Genomic DNA, 19,594 nt, shown 5'->3' on the forward strand with positions numbered 1-19,594 from the left:
GAAATAACTTTATGAAGTGGTTGATATTAGTATTCCCATATCACAGATAAGTAAATTGAAGGGTTGCGAGGTTAAGTAACTAATCCAATATCACACAGCTAAGCAGCAGTGGAATCTGAATCCAGACTTCATCAAGACCAATATTTCTAACTATTAATAGATTATCCCCCACCAATGTGTATCATAATACTGACTTAAATCTAACAGCCAGTGATTCCATATCTCCTCAGCCTGATAGCCAACTAACTTAGCACCCCACTAACTGGCACTGTCTGGAGTTCTACCTTTTCCAATCATCTAGAAACAGATTTCAAATGTTCTTTATTGATTCCCTCAGGGAGAGCACAAGGGAAGAATGGTAAGAATTTTATGGCTACAGCAATTTTGAAAACCATGTATGTAACCTTCTCTTCTATAACAGTCACAAATCTGGATTCCAAATCCTGTACGGACTCGAATTCTTAGGATATTTAAATGCAGAAACTTTTTCTTGGAAATAAAGTATACATTGTATTTCTTTTTCTAATCCAGTAAGTCATCACAAGAAGAAATAATCAATATATTAAATGATTTTACTGTTTCTTATTTGTTTCTATGTATTACTTTTCACAAAAGGTAATTTCCCCCCAGAGCTGGAAAAATAAAGGAGCAGAGGCCTGGAGACTCTTGGCATGGCCGAGGAGCACAGGAGGTGAGGACAGCCTTGGGGTAAAGGACAGCCGCCGAGGAAGATGAGCTGCTTCCAGGGAACAGACTCTGAGAGAAAAGGTGTACACATTTTAACCAAAAGTAGAAAACCAGGAAATTGGAGTTGTCTGAATGAACAATCATTCCTAAGGAACGCTGTGAGGTGAAACCTGATTCCTGTCTCAGACTCCCCCAACACCTTCCTGTCTCTGCCCTAGTCTGCAAAGATTCTTAACTATCATTCCTTCATTCCACTCATTCATTTAGCTACCGATTATCCTAACAGTGGCGCAACATTGTAGTATGTGCAACATAAAAGACACATTACAGTAGGGCAGAAAACATAAGACATTGTCCTATGAAAAGTTTCGTAAGACGATAAGCAGCTAACATTAATTAATCAAACAAGGAGTATTGTATTAATTCAGAGGCAAGAGCACTGGAATCTGGGATGGGCTTGGGAACAGGTGAGCTCACAGAATGACTCTTGCCTGTGGCTAGTGCCATATATAATTATGCATGTTTAGTCATGAATCTCTTGTTTCCTTGGTTTCTGCCTTGTCTGCCCGCTAGATTGCCTCACACAACACAGTGTCTCAAAAGTAGAGCTCCCTCCTTGAAATGTTTTGAGATCCAGGTCTTTCTTATATCCTCTCCCCTGACTTATATCCCTCCTTCTGTTCTTGTTTTGCTCCGTGTGAGGAGAGAGCTCGCCAGCCCATCTGACCAACGAGTTTGGGCTCATGGATTAAAATGGCACCACGCTAGGAAATGTGCCAGCTAAAGATTGATTCTATTATTGGGACTTTGAGAAAGGCATCGAGTCAGTCTGAGGCAGTCATACCATGGTTGCACTATATCCTGCCTATTCTGTTCCTTTGGGGAGCCCAGCTTCAGGAACCCCACCTCAGTTTATGTTAAAACATAGCCCTGTGTAAATGTAGCTTTCTCCATCCACCCCAGTGGAGGAGTGAAAGTCAACAAAACAAATTAGGTAAGTCTAAACTGATTCAGCAAGACAGGCCAATTATTAACTTATTTTGAGTGCACTATCATATTGGAGTAGTTCCTTTTAAAGAGAAAAATGAGAGAAGACTGAGAAACATCAATGTTTTTAATATTTTGAATTATTATGTTATAAAAATGATTTATCTAAAAAATATTAACTATATTTTTTCTCCTTACTCTTTTAGGTCTTTCTAGATAAAATTATTTGCTTAGTCATTTTCAGTTTGGTTCATTTTCAGTGTTTTATGGTGAAAAGAAAACAGGTTTTGGAGTTAGAATCTAAGCTTGACCAGGTACTAACTATGTACCTTGAAAAAGGTACTGCATTTTTCAGAGACCCAGTAAATAAGGCATGTCTTAAAGAGGTATTATAAATGTAGAATAACATAATGAAGTTAAAGTGTACACTGTAATAGGTACTTACTAGGATAGTTTTATTTGTGATTGCTAATCATTATTTTGGAGGGCAATACCTTTCATTTTTCAACCAAAGTACCTAAAGATTACATATATAATATATATATATTCTGATATATAGATATATATATTCTGATATATAGATATATATATTCTGATACATATCTGTATATATATGATATATATAATATATATATGCACTTTTTTTTTGAGACAGGGTTGCACTCTTTCACCCAGGCTGGAGTGCAGTGGCTTGATCTCAGCTCACTGCAACCTTTATCTCCTGGGTTCAAGTGATTCTTCTGCTTCAGCCTCCCAAGTAGTTGGGATTACAGGTGCATGCCACCACGGCTGGGTAATTTTTGTATTTTTAGTAAAGACGGGGTTTCACTATGTTGGCCAGGCTAGTATTGAACACCTGACCTCAAGTGATTCACCTGCCTCAGCCTCCCAAAGTGCTGGGATTACAGGTATGAGCCACCGCGCCCGGCCCTAAAGATATATTTTAAGTCAATATAAGTCTTCTGGACAGCACCAACTTCCTTTCCCTGGTCGCCCGTCCATCCTGCTCTGTAACTGGGTGGGCTAACTGACTCAGGTGGACTAGTCCAGGGCTTTCTTGCCCCTTGGCTGCATTTTGGCCAAGGGAGGTGTCAGTTGGAGGCTGGGAAACAGAGTGCATGGACAGAATGAGGCAGAGTCACGTTGGGGTATTTATTCCCCAGACACCTCTTGGCTGGCTCCCTCTACCCAGTGAATCTCTGTCGTGAGGCCCTCTTCATACAGCCCTGCCTCTCTCCAGCTACCAGCAAGTGCTTCCTCTCCTGCTCCCACACATACCAGCTCCAGGGTCCTAGACCCTTTCTGGTTGCTTTTACAAAATGCTATCCATAGGTTTATAAATAATCTCTTAAACTCTTTGCAATAACTCACTTTGATGACACCACCTATTTATTTCCTACTAAAGCCAGAAATGACACAATGATTGTTACATTTTCTACTATTATTTCTTCCAAACTGCATTGGATTTTGTTTCAATAACCTATAGATATTATCAGTCAGATTATTTCATGAAGCTTGCCTCCACAGATAACAGAAATATGTGCTCTGGAGGAACAGAAGCTTTGGTTTCAAACACAAGTTGGTTCTGGTCATGACTCTGCCACCTTCCAAACTAAGTGGTCCATCCACAACTTCTTTATAAGCCTCAATTTTCTCACCTGTAAAATAAGGGTAATAAAAGTTCCTGCCTCGTAGGATGATTGTGGGGGTTAAATGGAATAAATGCATGTAAATTGCTTAATGGAGTGTAGAACATTGTGATCATTCAATTAGCTATTAATATTATTATGCTAGGAAAAAGAAAAGGATGTCCCCCCAGGTGACCATAAATGAGTAGCTGGGCTGTCAAATTTGCCTTTAATACTGTAACATTTCTGGTACTGGTCAAGCTACTGAAAACTCAGTATTGTATAAACCCAACATGACAGGGAACAGGGTGACCGGGCATTGGTGGAGCGGTCAGTGCCCTCTGGCCCTAGAGCAAGTCTTTGAGGCCTGGTTCTAGTTATTTTTCTCAACCCTGGGTCTTTATCAATCACCAGGGAAGGTTTTTAAAACATAAACTGTTGGCTGGACTTCAGAGCCTACACGATTTTGCAAAGCTCCTCAGGTGCTTCTGATGTTTGGGTTAAGAGCCAAAACTCTTTATTCCAAGGGTCATTGGTACTGTCCTGGACAGAGGTGGTCCTGGGCTATGCCCTGTAGGTTTCCTCTAGTCCATAGCCAGAGAGGACCAACATATCTTCAGAGAAAACAAATACTTAGAAAATCCTAGGGTTAGGAGGATAATATTTATCCTTGAGGCAGGGTTACCAGCCACAGATTAGAAGTAGGAGACGCCTCTTCAACTTGGAATAAAGCCCTGGTACCAGATATTAACAAACTTAGTATTCTCGGAGAGAAACTCTCAAACTGCTGACTTCTGCACATGGTCTGTTAACATCCAGGTGCCTCAGTGTTACTGCAACTGCCCAAACTCCAACTTTTCTGGAAGGACAGTGACTGTCACTGACTGGAGATTCTTTGTGTCTCCCCCTCTTCCCTTGCCCTCCTTTCCCACAGCCTACTGTCCAGCCATAAGAGACTATCTCTAAGTCAGTGCCTTTCATTTCACCAACTCCACACTTGTCTTATGTATTCATTCATTAAGTCACTCATTCACTCAGTAAATATTTATTGAACTATCACAGAGGGTAAATCCCACCTAAATATCTGGAGAATCTGCTGCAAAAAGTCCCCAAGTGATCCTTTGGTATTCCCAGAGCGAGAAGGACTCTTCTAAATATTCTCATCCTGGAATAAAAATTTAAGGGCCAAGCATAATCCATATTTCTCTGACACTTGTGAGTTTGTAAAGCATTTTTGTAGGGATTATTTTAATTGTTAATTCTGCTTATCTTGGGATGTATTATTATAAGTATTTATAGCTTAACTTTAGTGAAGAAAAAATGGAAGACTATTGAGGTAGGTTGCAGAATGTCAATTATTGAGGTAGGTTGCAGAATGTCAATTATTGAGGTAGGATGCAGAATGTCAATTATTGAGGTAGGATGCAAAATGTCAATTATGTCAGTGGAAGTAACGTATTGCAGAATGTTCCAACTTATCAATAATGTCTTATTGAAAGGGCTATACAGTAGCCTTTACTTTTACCTTCTAAGGGTTTTTAGTTTAGGGAGGTAAATGGCCACAGCCTTTCCTGCCTCCAATCTTGTGTTCCACCTTCTCTCTTCCCTAGCTGACTGGGCACCGTGAAGTCTGTGCCTGGTGTGTTACCACCACCTAGTGGTGAATATAGCACTTAAACACTGTGACTGGAATCAAGATGTTAGAAGAGAATATATAGGTAGACTTAGATTAACAACATCGGTTTGAAAAGAATCTTGAATTTCTCTTCCCACTCCAGAAAGCCACCCTGATATAGATATATTCTTTTGACAAGTTTAGATAGTACATAATCAGTTATTTTTAAAAGTAGGCATTCCAGTGCCTTTTTGCTGTCTTTTCTCGTCACACCCTACAGTAATTTTTCCTTAAAAGCTTTTTTTAAACCATAAACCAACTATCATTTTAACTATTCAATATCTGTGAAATATCTAATATGGATATGCAAATGGCAGAGAATGCTCTTTAAACTTCTTTTATCAACACTTAAATGACAGCACTTCTCTCAATGAATTGAAATATCTCTTCTCAGAGCCAGAAGAACTATGTATTCAGAAGCACTCCATTTTGAGTTCTAACAGAAATAAACCTAAGATATTGCTTGATAACAGCTGATAGTAATTAGACCCACTGGCTGGAAAAAGTAAATGCATGATACTTTGCATTACTTTGGTAATCCAGAGTAATGTCACTCATCCCAAGATTCCCTAAAGGAGCTCAGGAAACATTTCCACTGTCTGTCCTTTTTATTCAGCTGAGGGAGCAGAAAAATGAGAAACAAAGAGCTCATTCATATGTGTGAATTTTGAGAATCTGTCAGCATTCTCAGGCTGATGATGCACCACTTCTCCCATTTTTTCTAAACATGGGACCGGTTCTGCCACTGGCTTCTGTGCGACACTGGGGAACTTGCTCACGTGTTTTTGGGTTTCAATTCCCCTGCCACATTACTTTGTTTAAAAGACCCATGATCCTACAGTCACCTTCTACTGGGTTGAGTGGTGGACACCCAAAAAATGTTCATATACTAATTCTCTGGGACCTATAAATGTGACTTTATTTGGAAAAATGGTTTTTACAGATGTTAATTAGGTTAAGGATCTCTTGATCATTCTATGTTATCTTGGTAAGCCCTAAATCCAACACCCTAAATCCAACACCCTGTATCCTTTTAGGACACACAAAGGAGATAACACAGAGAGATGGAGAAGACCATGTGAAAATAGAGGCAGAGTTGAGAAATACACAGTGAGCCAGCAAGCCAAGAGAAGAGGGATGGCTGGGTTATATGGTAGCTTTATTTGTAATTTCTTTAGGAACTTCCTTATTGTTTTCCATAATGGCTGCACCAATCTACATTCCCATCAACAGCGTACAAGGGTTCCCTTTTCTCCATACCCTCACTCACACATTCTGTTGCTTCTCTTTTTGATAATAGCTATCCTAAGATGTGTAAAGACGTATTTCACAGTAATTTTGATTTGCTTTTTTTTTGAGACGGAGTCTCACCCTGTCACCCAGGCTGGAGTGCAGTGGCGTGATCAGGGCTCACTGCACACTCCATCTCCTGGGTTCAAGCGATTCTCCTGCCTCAACCTCCCAGGTAGCTGGGATTACAGGCATTCGCCACCATGCCCAGCTAATAATTTTTTGTATTTTTAGTAGAGACAGGGTTTCACCATGTTGGCCAGGCTGCTCTCAAACCCTTGACCTCAAGTGATCTGCCCGCCTCAGCCTCCCAGAGTGCTAGGATTATAGGGGTGAGCCACTGCACCCAGGCTTGATTTGTATTTTTCTAATTATTAGGGATGTTGAGTACCTTTTAATGTATCCGTTAGCTACTTTTATGTGCTTTTTGACAAATGTCTACATCAAGTCCTTTGCCCATTTTAAAACCAGGTTATATATGTTTGTATGAGCTATTTATAAACTTTGAATATTAACCTCCTATCTGGTATATGGTTTACAAGTATTTTTTCCCCAATCTGTAGATTGCATTTTCATTTTCTTGGTTCTTTCCTTTGCTGTGCGGAAGCCTTTCAGTTTGATATAGTCCCATTTATTTATTTTTGGGACTAAATCCAGTTTCTCAGCACCATTTGTTGAAGAAACTATCCCTTCCTCATTGTGTTTTCTTGGTGCCCTTGTTGAAAATTAATTGACCATACATATTTGGATTTATTTATTTCTGGGCTCTATGTTCTGTTCTATTGGTCTATGTGTCTGTTTTTATGCCTGTATCATGCTATCTGGGTTGCTATAGCTTTGTAGTATATTTTGAGGTCAGATCTTGTGATACCTGCAGCTTTCTTTCTTTTGCTCAGGATTGCTTTGGCTATTGAGGGTTTTGTAGTTCTATACAAATTTATAATTTTTTTCTATTTCTGTGAAGAATGTCATTGGTATTTTGGTAGGAATTGTATTGAATCTGTAGATTGCTTTGAGTAGTATGGTCATTTGAACAATGTTAATTCTGCTGATCTGTGAACATGGCATGTATTTACAGTTGTTTGTATTCTTTTCAATTTCTTTAACTGTTTTATAGTTTGCCTTGTAGAGGTCTTTCACCCTCTTGGTTAAATTTATTTTTAAATATTTTATTTTATTTTTTGATGCTATTGTAAATGGGATTTTTTTTCAGCTAGGTCATTATTTGTATATAGAATGTCACAAATTTTGTATGTTGATTTTATATCTTGCAACTTTACTAAATTCATTTATTATATTAACGGTTTTCTGGTGGAGCCTTTGGGGTTTTCTACATATAGGATCATGTCATCTGAAAATAGAGATAATTTTACTTCTTCACTTCCAAATTGGGTACCTTTTATTTCTTCTTCTTGTTTAAAAGTATTATCAAGAACAATTAATTAGTTTTCCCCCATTGATTAGGATGTTAGCTGGGAGTTTTTATAGATGACCTTTAAGTTGAGGAAGTTTCCTTTTATGTCTAAACTGTTAAGAGTTTTTATCAAGAAAAATCTCGAACTTTGTCAAATGCTGTATCTGCATCAATTGATATGATCATTTGATTTTTGTCCTTCAGTCTGTTAATGTGATGTATCGCATTGATTGATTTCCATATGTTAAACCAGCCTTGCATACCAGGAATAAATCCCCCTGTGTAGTTATTTTTGGCTGTTTTGACTTTTAATCTTTATACTAGAGATGTACAAAGCACCATAACAGTATTGGCATATTCTGAATTTGACTATATATTTAATTTTACTGGTGAATTTTATATTTAATCTTTAATTTTCTAGTTATTGCATTATAAAAAGCAAAAAGGAACAGGTGAAATTAATCTCAGTAACATATTTAATCTAACCAGGTATATCCCAAAATATTATTTCAACATGTAATTAAGATCAAAAAGTATGAATCAAATATTTTCCATTACACATATAGCACAACTTAATTGGGACTAGCCATATTTCAAGTGTTTAATAGCCACGTATGGCTAGTGGCTGCCTCATTGGACCCTATGCCTCTATAGTTTCTATATTCTCTACATTTATATGATTTAAATTTTTATAATGAAAATTTATTCTTATATTACTTTTACAACTAAAAAATGAATAAGGAAGGAATAAAAATTAAAGAAACAAAAGTTTTTGCTGTCCAATCTAGAAATAAATTTTTAAAAAACAATAATATACTCATGGAGAAGAGTTAGAAAATAAAGACTAAAATAAATCAATCAAATTAGCTGTCCTCCTTATGCCCAGAAAAACCACATTTAGGCTGGCCACTGTGGTTCACATCTGTAATCTCAGCACTTTGTTTGGCCAAGACGGGAGGATCACTTGAGCCCAGGAGCTTGAGACCAGCCTGGTCTCAAGACCCTGTCTTAAAAAAAAAAAAAAAAGAAAGAAAGAAAAGAAAAGAAATCAGAAAAAACACATTTAACATTTTGGAGAATTTTCTTTCAGGCCTTTTCCCATAAGGCATAGAATATATATAGTACCCTTTATTTTAAGGAATTTTCTCTCTTCCATTTATAGGAACATGTTGTATCTGTTGATGATTAAATACCCTTGGGTGTCCTGGCTATTGAAAAATGATTATAAAACCTTTAGTGGCTGAAAGAAAATTATGATGAAGTCTAGAAGAGAATCCTCTGACTAGAAGACATTTGGAAACTATATGTGAACGTGTACCCACTTTTGCTTTTCTCTTTTATTTTTAAGACAGCCAAAATGTGTGTGTGCGTGTGTGTGTGTGTGTGTGTGTGTGTGTGTTTGTCTGTGTGTTAACCTTCAAACAATTCACCCCACCAAAATGTTTTAAGCCTTGATTTTATGTTAATTCTTGGACTGCTGATGGGTTATTTCCCTTTATTTTAATTCTTGGAGGTGTGGTAGTGGAGGCTGCTTAAACCACTGTGTTGACACATCCTGCAGATGGGAGTTGGTGAGGAATTCTCTTGACACCGAGTGCAGCCAGGCGTGAAGATGAATGGTACTCACAGCAGCTAAAATCTCTCCTTCACATTTTACTGTTTTGTGTTTTGTTAGTTTTGTTTTTTAAACTTCTTAAAAATACTTTTCATCAGGTAAAATAGCAATCTGGGTTTTGGAAAGACATCAATTATGTATGGCTATGTTCACATTTATACTAGAAATTATTGTCTTCTTAGCTCCTTACCTCCAAACAGAGAGCCTTTCTATTTATTTTTCCAAAAAAGAGCAGCACTGGATCAAATGAAGTGTGTTCCAAAAGGAACTATTCCATTAATCATACATTTTCCATAATTCTTATTGCAGGATTTCAGGGCAGTCAACTTGTTTAAGGGCAGAGAATGAAAAAGAGAGACTTTTTCATATAAAGACAGCATTTAATTATGGAGTCAGATTTGCTCCTGCTTAGCAATCCCTGGCAAAACCACTCTCCTCCCATTAGTTAAAATGATCTCTTTTTATCACAATCTGTCCATTAAAATGACCCCCTTTTGTGAGAAAATTACTTACAAATAAAAATAAACGTTCTGTGCACCTAGAAGATCCCTATGAAGTTTCAATAACTGGGTTTAAGTGCAGAGGAAAGCACTTCAACAAAGAATCAAAAGGCAAAATAAACCATAGAGATAAGGCTCAGTGATGAATAGCAGTGCTGGAGACTAACTGAATATGTGCTGGAAGTCTCATTTTGCCTTTGCTTTGCTGACAGCTGCATTTTCCAACCAACTCAAAGAGCAATGACGAGAACTCTTTTTCCTGACTGAACTCTATGCAAATAGGGAACGTTATTTGGTAGTAAGATGAAGGATGGAAATGACCATGTCATCTTAGATGATTTCCTTCCTAATCATCAAGGAAGCAACACTAAGAAGAATCAGACTTACATTTAAGCTTTGTAAAGGCCAAATTTTTTAAAGTTTAGGAAAAATAGGTTAGAGCCCATGGCTATGTACTCAAGACAATAAGTTGTTTCAAAGGGGAGGAATATTTAAAGTATGAAACTCTGACAATGGATTCTGCAAATGATCTCTGTGAGGAAGAATAGGGATACACATGTAACGATTCCAGCATGGCTGCACTAGAGCTCTTAAAACAGACTTCTCAAAGAAGAGAACAACAAACTAAATGAGAGCCCTGCTATCCAGGATAATAAAATAGAGTCTCGGGACCTATAAGAACAGTGTCTCAAAGCTAAAGACCAAAAGAATGACTTGAAACTTTCTTTTTTTTAAAAAAAGTTAAGGGCAAATAAGGAGGCTTTTAATGTGGTTAATGTTATAATGCTATGTCTCAAACAAGGAAAAAGGAAGAGAAAAGAGTAGATAGAGAAAGCAGAATTACTCAGGCCATTTTTCTTACATCTTTTCAGTAAGGAAAACTCTGATAGGTCAATCATGGGTAGACTAAACATTAAGAAACAAATTCTAATACAGGTCAAATGATGGTAAAATAGCAAGTGGTAGGTTTGAATGCTGGCAAATTATGTTCTGGGATACTAAAAGAACCTATCTTTGTGATTGTGGATACATTGAGGAAGGAGAGAGCTATCTAAAGGGTGAACATGAGAAACTGCCACTTTTCTGAAAGGGCAATGGCTGCCTTTTCTTGTGTGACATTTCCCCTCACTGGAAGTATTAATGTAGCAACAGCAAGAAGGGGATTCCCTGCTCTTACATAATGGCTGGATTAGATCATCTTAAAGGCCTCATCCCAACTCTGAGAGGCTATTAAAAGCCAGATTCCCAGCAACTGATGGGTTGCTGTATTACTCCATTCTCATGCTGCTGATAAATACATACCAAAGACTGGGTAATTTATAAAGGAAAGAGGTTTAATGGACTCACAGTTCCACATGGCTAGGAAGGCCTCACCATCATGGCGGAAGACAAAGGAAGAGCAAAGGGACGTCTCATATGGCACCAGGCAAAGAGAGAGCTTGTGCCAGGGAACTCCCCTTTATAAAACCATCAGATCTCATGGCACTTATTCACTATCACCAGAACAGCCCAGGAAAGACTTGCCACCATGATTCAGTTACCTTCCACTGGGTCTGTCCCATGACACATGGAATTATAGAAGGTAAAATTAAACATGAGATTTGGGTGGGGGGACACAGCCAAATCATATTGGTTGCCCAACCATAAAATCTGCAATCTTAAAAATTACAGGCGGGAGTACAGCTTGGTTTTAACAAAGCCTGTAACTTCAAATACTATGTTGTCACTCATTTCAATGAGCACGTGTCAGATAGGCTTCTCAAGATCCCTGGAACTAATAACATTCAGCAGCTCCCAGAGATATGGCCTTCTTAAATTTGTTTCTGTTGATGTCAATACCAATGATCCTGGAAGCACCAGTAGCTTTGCAACCCATAATAATAAAGGGACCAACTTCACCCAGGCCAAACACAGCACAAGTTAGAAAGAATTTGACCTAAATTATCAGAAGACACAGACATCCAAAGGCAATGCAGGCTGAGGAAACGAGTGGACCCCATTCCACTGGGAAAGGGAGGTGATGTTTCTGGTCGATTTGTCTTTTTAAATTATTAAATCTTTCAAATAACACTTTCCTTTGAAAGGAACTTGAGAGCTTTATATGATGTACTACCAATCTCTAGACAACAGAGGAAAAGATTTCTTATAGGAATGTCAGAAACTAGTATTAGAATTGTCAAAATTATGATTCCCCTAAGGGCTTGGAGAGCAGTTTCCAATTTTTCTTTTTTAGGTTGAAGACCAGATGAGTAGCAGTAGCTGTCGATGTAACTTTCTCCCTTTGGGCATTATATTTACATGAAGGAAGCTGCAAAAATTTTATTTTACCCAGCTACTGTGATTCAGTTTTTGGTGTCTACTTATGAGGTCGCCATGCATAAAAAACAGAAATATGTGGCTAAGAATTTCCTAGGAATGCACATAAAAATCTGTACTGACTGCATCTCCTTTAACCAAGGATACACATGTAATGATTCTAAATGATTCCATTCTAATGATTAGGCTAAACAATTCTAATAAAGTACGCATCCATAGAATCTATTTAGTAACTGTCATTCCTTATAAAGCCTTTATTCTCCTTTGAAATAACTGGAAGGGGGTAGGAAATGTGACTCAGGCTCATAAAAATGAGAAAGGGCAACAAAAGGTAGCTGAATTGTTATCTTTAATCCGAACCTACTTACCTTTGTTTAGAAGAGGACAACACTTAGGTTCCATTATTGCACTAAAAAAAGCCAGTTAACTTATGCAATCTTCCTGAAAAGGGTGTTTTTTAAAAAAAATAACTTCTTGACTGAGAAGCCCTTGGCCCTTCAGGCAATTTCTGTTGAGACAGAAATGGTCAGCACCTTCAGTCATTAGTTCAGTGTCACTTCTTTTGGGGGATTGTCTATTCATGGGAGTCAACTGAGCATACACAATGCCCAGTTACCAATGGAGCATAGGCAGTTTATAAAGTTATGAATTTGTGTCAGACTTGAGAGTTGCAAAAATCAGTAGTATTAGGGGGTTTTATTTCTTGATAGATTTATTTGGGCCTTTAAAATTTGGCCCCAAATGTTGTAAGCAGAAATTCTTGTAGACAAAGGGCAAATGAAAGAGCTGTCTTCTTTCCCTTTCTGTTCTCCACTTTAAGACAGCCCAGACTAGTATATGAGGGTATTTAAATTTCCTATACCAAAAGAGAAGACCAGCAAACTCTTTACTTTTCATATTCCAGTTTTCTTCAAAAAGCAAGCTTTCTAAATGATAATCTCCTAAAAATACCAGTTAAGAACAGATGCTACCATTTTGCTAGTACTTTATGAGAGAACTCCAAGAATCCTAATGAGTTGCTATCCCACTCTCAACACTTCCCTTTACTCCTGTTTTCCATGCATTCTTTTTTATACGCAAGAAAACAAAGAAAAATGCAATAAGTAAATGTAAAATACTAAGTGGTATAAACTAAGTTGTGTATTCTCAAATGTGCTAAGCAACAAGGAAGCCTGACTTGTAACATTATGTGTTTGTTCCTTCCTTTCATTTTGTGAAAATTTATAAAACCATTAAACCTAGAATGGGGGAAAAGAAGGCAACCATAAAAGCTGAAAAATGGCAATCTTGAGCATACATCTCTTCCTCCTACCCAACTTTGTTTTGTGCCTTGAGCTTTTTAAACAGGATGGCCTGAAGGAGGCATCACAGAGATGAGCTTGGTTTACTTCTTGTATACATTAAATGCAAGAGCCTATCATGGAGGCTTTAAAAGACTGTGATGGAAAGAAGCCAATCTAAATCCTTACCTTTGCATTATTTATTCCTGCCCTCTTCCTGCAAGTAATCCACAGCCTATCAAACATACTTTTTCTAGTGGAGCATCAGGATCAATTTTGACAAATGCACTTTCTCTTAACACTATGTATTCAGTGAAGGTGCTTGTGTTAGGGAGTTGGTAGATTGGTTTTCTTTTACGGGTAAATCTGGTGGTGTCATCAGCCATGGTTTCACAAATACCATCAAAGCTTAGTAAAGCAAACCGTAAAAGCACATATGAGAGATGAATGGAGGTATAGGATGAAATTTTAGTAATTAAAGAGACCTACTTGAATTGATTGCATATATTTCCTTTAGGGATCAAACAAGGGTCAGATTTTCCATACTGAAGGATTAATTTGTCTCCTGGAGAGAACAATGCAATCATTCATCAAAAAGTCTCTGGAATGTTGAAAGGATAAAGATATACAAAAGACTACGGCATATTTCAATTAAAACCTCTCACAACACATGCCCAAGCTCACTTTTAACAAAGTTAGATATCCTTTATCCTCCTGATTAAATTTATCAAAGAACTGGGTTTTGAGCCATGTACTTGCTATTTCCTAGCTGTAGTAAGACACTTGATTGTTCTGTCAGTATTATCTAAAATGTCCAATTTCTCAAAAATTACGAGACATGCAAAAAATAAAACCAGAAATTATGACCCATACACTGGAAAAAAAAAAGCAGGCAAAAGAAATTGCCTGTGAGAACAACCAGACATTGAATTTAACACACAAAGCCTTCAAAGTAGACATTATAAATATGATCAAAGAACTAAAGAAAACTATAATTAAATAAAGGAAGGTGGCTTAGTCTGTTTGTGCTGCTATAACAGAATGCCTGAGACTGGGTAATTTATAAAGAACAAAAATTTATTTCTCACAGTTCTGGAGGCTGGGAAGTCCAAAATCAAGATATGGGCATCTAATGTGGGCCTTTTTATTGCATTCTCACATGACAGAGTGTGGAAGGATCAGAGAGAATAAACCCACTTTTGCAAGCCCTTTTCATAACAACATTAATTTATTCATGAGGGCTCCACCCTCATGACCTAATCACCTCCCAAAAGTTCTCACCTCCCAACACTGTAACATTGGAAATTAGGTTTCCAACACATAAATTTTGAAAAGGACACATTCAAACCATAGCATTTGACCTCTGGTCCCCTAAAATTCATGTCCTTCTCACGTACAAAATACATGCATTCCACCCTAATAGCCCCCGAAGTCTTAACTAGCTCTGTGTTAAATTTTCCTCTACTGTGAGCCTGTGAGTAAACCAGCTATGCACTTCCAGAATACAATGGTGGGACAGCTATAGGAAGGACATTCCCATCCCAAAAAGGAGAAACAGTGAAAAAAAGAAGAGCAACAGGTCCCAAGTAGGTCCAAAACCCCACAAAGCAAACAACATTAGGTCTTAAGGCTTGAGAATAATCTTCTTTTACTCCATGTCCTATCTTCTAGACACACTGGGGTGAGGGTTGGGCCCCAAAGGCTTCAGGCAGCCCTGCACCTATGGCTTTGCTGGGAACAGTTCATGCTTCAGCTCTCATTCATTGAAGTCACATACCCGAGGCTTTTTCAGGCTGATGATGCATGCTGGTGGCTCTACAGTTCTGGCATCTTGGAAGCAGCCCCATTCCCACAGCTCCACTAGGCATTGTCCTAGTGGGGATTCTCTGTGGTTGCCCTGACATCACAGTTTTGCTTGACATTGTCCTAGTGGGGGCTATTTTCATCATCCTTTGAAACTGCCTACACACCCACTAGCCTGTGGCAAGAATCAAAAAATGAGAATGTACCAAAATAAGAGCTCTCCTACACTGCTGGCAGGAGTGTAAAACAGTATGGCAGTACTCAAACTACAAAACACAGAGTTACCCAGGAAAAATGGTAATGTATGTCCACACAGAGTCTTGTATGTGAATATTCATAGAAGCATTATTTACAACAGCCAAAATGTAAAAAAAAAAAAAAATCCAAATCCTCATCAATTCATGATTGGATAAACAAAATGTGGTATCCATTGGAAAATTATTCAGCCATAAAAAGAAATGAAATACTGATACATGTTATAGCATGAATGAACCTTCATGCTAAGCGAAAGAAGCTGGACAGACACCAAAGACTGCATATCATATGATTCAATGTATGCGAAATGTTTAGAATAGGGAAATCTACAGAGACAAAAAAGGAGATTGCACATTTCTTAGGGCTTGGTCAGTGGAGGAGGAATGGGGGTAGCTAAAGAGTACAGAGTTTGTATTTAAGGTGACAAAAACGTTCTATAGCTGACTATGGTGATGGTTGCACATATTTGCAGATATACTAAAAACCATTGAATTGTCCACTTTAAATGGGTGAATTGTGTGGTGTGTGAAATACACATCAATAAAGTTCTTAATGCGTTCAGTAAGTTAGTGGTAAAGATAGAAAGCATTTAACAGCTATCTCTTATTGGCACTTGGCAATTTTATACATTAGCCATAGTAGCTCATGAAATATTTTTTTCCCTAAGAAGAGAACTAGGAGAACTCTCTTATTGTTTGTTAAGATTCCTGAGAGGGAAAAGATTTCTGTTACAATATTTACATCTTGATGATAACTGAGGAAACCGCTCAAGAGGTGAAATCTAGTTTTGAAACACAACACTGGGGACATTGGAGATGATGGGCCTGGGAAGAACTGGAGATAGAGAGGCCGTTTAGCGGCCCCCACCTCAGATCTCACCCAGTAGTCTTGTTACCTTCTGAGTGAGGCAAGGTTAAAATTAAGAAGAAGGAAGAAAAGTGAAGACAGTGCTTCAGAGAAAGAGAGGCCTTTTATACCTAAAGAGGAATAGAAATTTAACCTGTGAGACACATTGTCCCTAGTCAAATGAATACTAGAACCTCAAATGGCCATGCCTCAGGTCACTTTAGCTAAACGTACTCACTTCACTCCATTTGTCAGAAACCCAAAAAGCTGACACCTCTAATTTTTAATTTCATCTCTATGATACTGGTAAAGTAAAATCTTATTAAATCACAGGGAATTTATTCAACTTTCTGGAACTTGCTTGAAATTATGATGGATCATTGAACCTCTGTCTGACAAGCCACTTCTTTGGGGGAAGTTTTACTGGATGACCATGGAATTGAGTTACTATAGTAACTATGTCATATGGGTATAATAAGGGCTGTGTTATTTCAACTTCCAAGATTATCTGGCCTGAGTTTAGGGGCAAGAAACCTAATATTTTGACAACATCTGAAAGAGAAAACTATTAGAAGTAAAGAAAATATAGAGGATATTTCTGATTTAAGATGATAAACTGAGCTTACATGTTTAGCTCTTCTCCAAGAGCAAAAGAATTTTTAAAATATCTATAAATTAATATATATTAATTATATATATTTATATATAATATATAAAAATATATGTACACACACATATATCTCCACTATAATGAAGACATAAGGAAGCTCTCATCAGACACCCTAAATATAACCTGGCCAAATTCAAGCTCCCTATAGTGCCTCAAAATCTACACTTTCCATAGCCTTCTGTTCTGTAAATTGCAATCCCAATGTACTTACTAGTCTTTCTACCCAAACTTTGAAGTCAACCTTGATGCCTTTATTTCTCACACTTTAGCAAGTTCTGTTGACTCTATCTTCAAAATATACTTAGAATCCAATCACTTTTCACTACTTTCATACTATCATCCTGGTCCAATCTATCATCACCTCTTGTGTTTACTGCTATAATAACATCCTAACTTGCCTCCTACTTCCACCTATATTTCCTCCTCATCTCTTTTTTTCAGTATGGCAGCTGAGTGTTCCTTTTAAACATATAAGAATGCTTATCATCTTTACTCAAAATCCTTTAGGAGTAAAAGTCCTTACAGTGTACTACAGTGTTCTACTTCATGTCCATTTAAAACATACTGTTTAATTAAATGAGGCTTTATGTGTATCTTCTTTGTTTAAATTTGTATCTGTCATTTTCAATTTATTCTTTTTTAGTTTAACTTTTATTTTAAGTTCAGGGATACATATGCAGGTTTGTTAAATAGGTAAACTTGTGCCCTGGGGGTTTGTCATACGTATTATTTCTTCACCCAGGTATTAAGCCTAGCACTGATCTCCTTCCTCCCACTGTCCACCCTGCAATAGGCAATTGAAGAAACTTTTCAAAAGAAGACATACATGCAGCTGGCAATCATGAAAAAAAACTCAACATCACTGATCATTAGAGAAATGCAAATCAAAACCACAAAGAGATACCATCTCACACCAGACTGAATGACTGTTATTAAAAAGTCAAAAAATAACAGATTCTGGTGAGATTGTGAAGAAAAATGGATGCTTATACACTGTTGGTAGGAGTGTAAAATTAGTTTGACCACTGTAGAAGACGGTTTTTGTGATGCCTCAAATTCCTAAAGACAGAAATACCATTTGTTCCAGGAATCCCATTACTGGGTATATACCCAAAGGAATATAAATTGTTCTATTATAAAGACAGAGGCACACATATGTTTACTGTAGCACTATTCACAATAGCAAAGACACGAAGTCAACCTAAATCAATGGTAGACTGGATAAAGAAAATGTGTTGCATGTACACCATGGAATACTGTGCAGCCATGAAAAAGAACAAGATCATGTCCTTTTCCGGGAACATGGGTGGAGCTGGAGGCAAATATCCTTAGCAAACTAACTCAGGAACAGAGAACCAAATACCACATGTTCTTACTTATAATGGGGAGCTAAATGATGAGAACACATGGACACATAGAGGGGAACAATACACACTGGGGCCTAGCTTTCTTTTTATCTTATTCACTCTCACCAGAATGTAGTTCTATGAGAGGAGAGATTTGGTTCTTTAATTTTTAAAAAAGATTCAGCACCAAACTACTACTTAGCAGATAGTTGGCACTAAATAAACACTAGTCAAATCTATGATAGGATGAAGATCATACTGGAATTCCTCTTTCCAGTCTGTAAACTGTCAGAAACCACCACCCCCCAACACTATTTGACAAGTCTCTACTTTTGTGTTATTTTACCTGGTTTTACCTTTCTCACTCCTTTTCCAATACTCTCTACAATTCCAGCTGCTTCGTGTCCTAGAAGAAATGGATATTTAGTTTTTAATTTTCCATTAATTGCATAGTCGTCTGTGCCACAAAAGCTGATGGCCAAAATCTGTGAGGAGATAAAACAAGAAAGATACACAAAATTCATTAGTATTTTATGAAGTAGATAATATTTCTCTCAAGATAGTTCAAATAGAGTGACAGTATTTTATTTTTATTTTTTCTGGTTATAACCAATTATAAAAGCATAGAATTATATAAATAACATTGTATCATTCATTTAAGTCAAAAGTTTAAAATGTATTAGCTCAATTTACTTTCCTATCCTAAAATACAATAACATGTAATCCTCAGTCCTTTGAGATCATTCTACTGGCTCTGCACTTATTTCATCAATCCCACCAAAATTGCATGCTGTTAATTTTTTCTATGTATGTTCTTTGATTATTTATTTAATCTCAATAAGCTATACTACCTCATTAATATTGTTCAATAGCAGAGTTTATTCTTTTTTAAAATTTTTGTTTTGTTTTTGTAGAGACAGGGTCTTGCTTTGTTGCCCAGGTTGGTCTCAGACTCCTGGCCTCAAGCTATACTTGCACTTCAGCCTCCCAAAGTGCTGATATTACAGGTCAGAATTTATTCTTAACATGATGTTTTAAAGAAACCATTATAAACACAGAATGATCTTATAACAGTACAAACCCTATTGTCTAAATGTTTTACAATATTCTATGGGAAAAACAGAGAATTCTTAATGCCAGAATATGATAGATTTCAGCACTTCATTTTTTGTTTTGTTTTGTTTTTCTTAGTGGCAATTAACATTTTCTCCTTCCCAATAACCTTGCAGAATAGGACAATCTCCTAATGCTTGCTAGTTCTCCCAATTAATTGCTTATTATA

The sequence above is a fragment of the Gorilla gorilla genome, chromosome 3 (genome assembly GCF_029281585.2).
Source record: "Gorilla gorilla gorilla isolate KB3781 chromosome 3, NHGRI_mGorGor1-v2.1_pri, whole genome shotgun sequence".
Classification (NCBI taxonomy): Eukaryota; Metazoa; Chordata; class Mammalia; order Primates; family Hominidae; genus Gorilla; species Gorilla gorilla.